Here is a 6422-nt window from a genome sequence, read left to right as displayed (position 1 = left end):
TTAAATCTCCCGCAGTGGGTCGCACACATAACACGCCATCAAAATGTCACACCTGTCCTGCCAGCTGTCCTGCTAAGGCGCTGTTACTACCTCCGCTGACGGCTCAGAGGTGAGACAACGTCCATCCCACGATAGTACTCACTTTTATGGTGAACGGCGAAGCGGCATAATGGCATTAAATTCTGGCTTTGAACAGGCAGTGAAAATGGGGTTAGTGTGTCTTAAATGTGTGTAATATCTTATGTCTACTGTGACACTTTATTCAGTCGTCCTCTGAATGTTTGTGTTTTAAAGTTACGCAACAATCGTTAAATAGATAACTTGTCCTGGTGAGACTGATCGTGTGTCGTTATCTTTCACAGCTGCGTCCCTGTTATCAGCCTGTTGTGTTTAGATGGGTATATTGTGTGTGTGTGTGTGTGTGTGTGTGTGTTGATGCTGTCAAGTTTGGTCCTGAAGTGAATTTAGTGTAGCAGCTTGCTCTGTCAGTCAGTTGGTGAGTCCTTAAAATGTCCAGATATTATTCAGATTTTCGGATCAGTCTTTAAATGTGTACACAGCCGGTGTCGTTACTGCAGTTTGTGACACACAGCTTCTTGTCTGTTTACTGTTTACGATTAGCTCTGTGGGTTGCCATGGATACGTTGTACACAAACCAACCAGCCAACAGTTTGAAGGCTGATGGGATGTGTGAGATGTATTTTCAAAAAGAAAAGCCCACATTTATGGTCAGAAGGGGTCAGGTATGTAGTTGTGGTGGTTCAGGTTAGGGACTGTTCTTTACCTATCAGAGGTAGGTAAAGATTTGTTTTACCCTCCCTGAAACTCCAAATATTTTTCCGTGACCCTCCACCATAAATGACTTATTAGATTTTTGATGTTTGAAAGTTCAAAGTTAAAAAAGCCTCAGTTTTCCACTCTCATCATGCAAACAGTTTATTTTTGGCCAAATTTTAAACAAGATGTAAAATAAGAGATTTTTGATTTTAAGCTCAGATTTGGTTATGGTTGTTTTTTGTTTTATTTTCTGAAAAAAGTGTTTGTCTCACATGATGTGTCCAAAGACTGTCGGATATTTGAAAATCCAAAGGTTATTTCTGTTTTTACAGTTTCTAACTGCGACAAATTGTGTCATTTTTGAGGATGTGTTTTCTTTAAAAAATTAATCGGCACAAATTAGCACCAAAATTTGCATGTTTTATTTGAAAATCACCAAAACTGGGGCGTGCAGTAGCTCAGTGGGTGGAGCGGGAACCCCATGTACAAAGGAAGTGTCCTTGCCACAGCGGCCACAGGTTCGATTCAGGCACATGGCCTTTTGCTCCGTGTCGTCCCCCATCTGTCCCTCCCTCACGTCGCACACTGCTCGCTCATTAAAGGCCAAAAGTCTAAAAAATAATCTTTAGACAAAAAAAGCCAAAATTCATAACTTTAAAGATTTTTAAAGATTTAGAAAATTCCCAAATTTTGAAGACATGTTTTGTCTTCTGTAGAAAAACAAAAACAAAAGACAACAATTTAACTCTGTAAGCCCCTCCGCTAAACCAAAATAAAAAAAACTCCCCCGTGCTTAAAGACATTGTTTGACAGACCTCACCCCCCCCCTCATAAGTAAGGAACAGTCCCTCAGGGTGCAGGGCGAGGCAGTGCATGATGTCAGTGAGAGTCCTCACAATGACAGAAGGACAGGAGTGTGTGTGTGCGTGTGTGTATGTGTGGTTGCTTTAGTCGTTGAAATGACGAACCTGAACGTGCCTAACTGCAGATAAAACCAGCCGCTGACTCAGTCACAGTGACATCATGATGATGCCGCCAGGTGCACTTTGACCCTGATGGATGAAAAACACACTTCATAAAGAGCAGCGAGGTTTGTCTTCACGACACAGGCTGATAAATGTGAAGGCCAGCATCACTCTAATGAATCAAGCTTTGTTTGAGCTCGCCATAAACCTTATCAGCTGTTTAAAGTCTTATTGGAGTGAGTGAAATATGAATCCAGCTGAGGGTCATTCAGGACGTGATCAGGACGTGATCAGGACTGATCAATACGGAGCCAGGTTTCAGTTTCCAACACAGGACTCAGTCTGAGCAACAACAAACACGTCTGCACGTCTGAATCAGCGATTCATCAGAATCAGTCTGAGGCTGTGTGTTTGTCTGAATGGCAGCCAGCTGTGCCGACGGGCGGCTGGCTGCAATAAACTCTCACTAATGTTAATAGCAGTCAGATGTGTGAGGTTAAAGGTCACGCTGAGACGCAGCTGGACTGAGAGGAGTGCCTGGACAGGACAGCAGCCCACCAGTGCGCCGTGTCCACTAAGAAACACCTGCCTCTTTGTTTCGCCTCCCACTCAGCCCTTCTGCAAGAAATTAACTCGGCTAAAGTCACGGCAAACTTTGCAACTGCAGAATGAGGTCTGTCCCCATGGCAACAGACAGGAAGTAGTGCTTAAGCGGTTTCCTGATGGCTTCCTCTTTATCGTGTAATGACATCTCACAAGGAAACATCAGTGTGTGTGTGTGTGTGTGTGTGTGTAGGATCACACTCGACCTGGAATGAGCTCTCACCTTCGTACTGTACACAGCTTACACACTCGCTTCTTTTGGTTATGAGATAATAAGAGGAACTTTAATTATGTCACTTATCTTTCATTAAAAGATCACCTGGACCTTCCAGCCTCCAACCTCTCTCACCCACACACACACACACACACACACTCGGTCACATAATGGCAGTGTGTTATCACCAGATGACTAAGACAGGAATAACTGACCTCATAACCGCTGAGGTCGGAGAATTGCGCCTGAAGATTCGGAGTCTGAATTGGACGGAGGATTTGGTGAGCTTGGGTGCTTTCTGCTGTCCTGCTGTCTCTCCTCAGGCAGCGTTATAAGATCGATGGCGAGCGCAGATTGAGATGAACCGGCACTGCTTCAGACGAGGCCAGAGATTTAATTTGATCAGTCAGCAGCTAACAGGGATTCACTCTGCCCCCGCGGTGCCGTCACATATCACATCCCAACATCTCACTCTGTTGTTTCAGATGTGAAGAGCTGCAGGAAAAATAACTCCCTCATTGTTCCCCGTTTATTAACTCGTTCATTAGTCAGTGTTTGTTCTGTCACCTCCCAGTGGATATTTAAAGTTATCAGACACTGAATCAACATCATTCACTCACATCCTCTCTGCAGTGTGTGGATCTGTGTGAGCTGCCGTCTGATCGTATTTAATACACATCTCCACCTGAATTAGTGCCTGGAATATCACCCACCATGTTTTCATTAGTTTATAATCACCTGAGGATGAGCTGTTCATATCTACACACACCACAGGTCCTCTATAGTGGAATTTGTCATGTTGTTTCTACAGTAGCCCAGAAGGGACAAACCTGGCTGTTTGTTCTCCTACACACTTGGCACATGGAGAAGTTTCAGTCAGTTGCAGTCTGCAGTCTCACCACTAGATGCCACTAAATCCTACAGGCTTTATTTTATGGATTTGCAATGGATTTATGGATTTGTGATGAGCCACGCCCTCCGCAATATTCATTGCCTTATAGAAGCTCAGTTTTAGGAAGTTTTCCAACTTTTGCCAAGAGGGAACTTTAGATATTGCTCCCTAGATTATGTTCACCCAGTTTCATGCAGATCGCTCAAACTTCCTAGGAAGAGATCCATTTGAAGTGTTTTTCAAAACATTCAAAATGGTGGAAAATCTATATAAGCGGAAGTTATGGGTTCTTGAGGCAAATGTGTTCCTCATGAGGAGAGGCATCTCTGTGCAAAGTTTCATGTCTCTACCACATACGGGGCATGAGATATGCCCATTCAAAGTTTGACATTTCAATGGGTTGCTATAGCGCCCCCCTTTGGCCAATTGATGTAATATTGCTTCAAATTCACATTTTCCTGTTTCTTATTTATACCCTTTGTTTTTGAGCATCCCTCTGCAGAGTTCTAAGAGTTAGTGGTTGAAATCTTTCCCTCTGAAACAAGTCAACCCTTGGAGACCCTGAGGCGTCATCAGTAGCCTCATCACAGATGGTGTTCACATAAACAAACATGCCTGTCAGTAATGTGTCATCACAATGACATGAAAACTGAAAAGACAGGCTAACATTAGCAACCCGTGCTCCGACTCTGTCAGTCTGCACTGATATCAGAGGAGCGCTAACAAGTGCAGCGACGTCACTGTGAGTCCTTAGTTAAATTTCAAGTATCATATGCCGTCAGAGGGGCAACGTGACACGGGAATATGTCAGAATGTTTTATCGTCATCCACAAATGAGCAATAACAATGTAACATTAGCTCGCTAGCTGGTTAGCTACCCAGACATCAGCAAACTACTTCGCAATTTGTTTTATAAGATGATACGATTTGTAACTTTAAAATCTTTATTAACAAAGGAAATATGTTTGTGGGATTCGTTAGTTGTGTGTGCAGCTGTGTTCCTGATGATGTCTCATGATGCTGCAGTGTGTCTCTGACATACTTCCGTTTAGAGGCCACACAGGCCGAACACTCCACCCCTAGACCTCAACCGCTCACCCCATGCACACACACACACACACACACACACACACACACACACACACACACACACACTCTTATAATGAGGGTTCGAGCTGAGTGCAGTCACATGCACAGACAGAGCCCAGGTGTGCTCATCACCTGTCCTTCTGCCCTCTGACGAGATAATTTTCTTTTAATAATTTTATACTTTACTTTTTAAATTTAGCTCATGGCATCAAATCTAAATTTGAAGTGCTCTGCTCCTCCCTCTTTAACAGCTGCACGCTAACAGTGCACCGTGGGAATGACATCATGTCATGGACAGGTAATGACAGTGTTTGCCCTGAACTCTTTTGTTTGTCAGTGCTGTGAAATTAAACCTTTAACCCACATTAGCTATCCTGACAAAATCACACCGTCTCCCTTTAACTCTCAGATTCAGGTTCACCAGCTGCCTGGTCTGAGCGCAGACAGACGCACAATTGCTTTCACACCTTTTTAAACCACAACTCAATTAAAAGTAATGTTTACGTCTCTGATAATTAATGTAGACAAAACTGAGGTAGTTTGGGGCTGCAGTGCATAAAGAACGCAGAGGAGGAGCGCGGAGCTACACGCGTCTTTTCTTCTTTGAGAATATTTAAAGTTTATTGAGAAGATAATTATAAGAATTAGCGTGGAGACGAGACGAGATGAGACCTAGCCTGAAGGTTGCAGCTAAACATCGGCCTACTTTGCAGTTCGGAGCGTTGGTTGTGTTCTGAAGTGATTTATTCAGACAACAGCATTTTTCAGTTTGGTTGAGATTCGTTATTTGATGGAGCACTGAAGTGTGCACAATCTGATCTTTGTTGTTGCCTGTGATAAATAAATGATAAATATAGAGAGTGAATGTGCAGCAGCCTGTAGGTGTGTGTACTATAGATATTTAGACGCCTCATATCTAAGTTAAACAGACATTTCTCTGCTCATTACTGTGCACAACTGTACTGTATGTATTCAGGCCTCAAGAGCCCTCTGGTGCTGACAGATAGAAGCCGTCCAGCAGGGTGCACTTTGCATGTGCAGTTTAGAAAAAAGTGGAAGTGATGCCCCTTTTTTTCCACCTGAGCACCTGGCCTGCAGAATGTCTGTGCACGGCAGCGGCTAAGCAGTGTGGGTGATTTTTGATACCAAACAATAAAGTTGGACGTTCACACCGACCACAGCCCAGGAGCAGGTGCACTCTGGTCACAGCTGTAACTGACAGGTCGATGTTTTTATAAAACCGTTGACCTCTTTGACCTGCAGCTGAGTGTGAGTGTGTGAGCGTCAACCTGATTACACACCAATGAAAACAGGACAGTTTGTGGCTGTACATCCAGTTTTATAGAAATGAACAGTTACAACAGAAAGTAAAACTCTTTGAGACAAAACTGTAAAAGGTCCAAATCCCTACAGACTCACCATACGTCTAGTTTAACCACATGAAATACAACGTCTGCTGCCGTCTACTCTCCGTCAGTGAAATGAAACATCCACAGAATCAGTGCTTCTGTTTCTTGTCTGTCACAACATGGCTCATTTTAATTCTCCTAAACATCCTGTCATTTGTTCTCATTACACACGTTCAATAAAACAGCAGAGACTCCACGTTGGAGACAGCACAGCATTTAGCATCAATCAGACATAAACTCATGGAGTACCTGCGGTTCTCTGTTTCTCTGCTCTGTTTCCGTTTAGACAACTTCCTTTTCTTTAAAATAGTCGACATAAGGAAGGCGTGTTGTGAAACCTGTTGTGAAACCTGTAGATTCTGTGTTCACAGTGTCCATATGGCTGAGCTGGAAAAAAAAACCCGCTTTGAGTATCCATAAAAGGCAAATCAGGGAAATAAGAAACAACATGCTGATGTTCTCCATTTGAACAT

Source organism: Epinephelus fuscoguttatus, linkage group LG8, assembly GCF_011397635.1.
Source record: "Epinephelus fuscoguttatus linkage group LG8, E.fuscoguttatus.final_Chr_v1".
Classification (NCBI taxonomy): domain Eukaryota; kingdom Metazoa; phylum Chordata; class Actinopteri; order Perciformes; family Serranidae; genus Epinephelus; species Epinephelus fuscoguttatus.
This window is presented reverse-complemented; position numbering follows the sequence as displayed.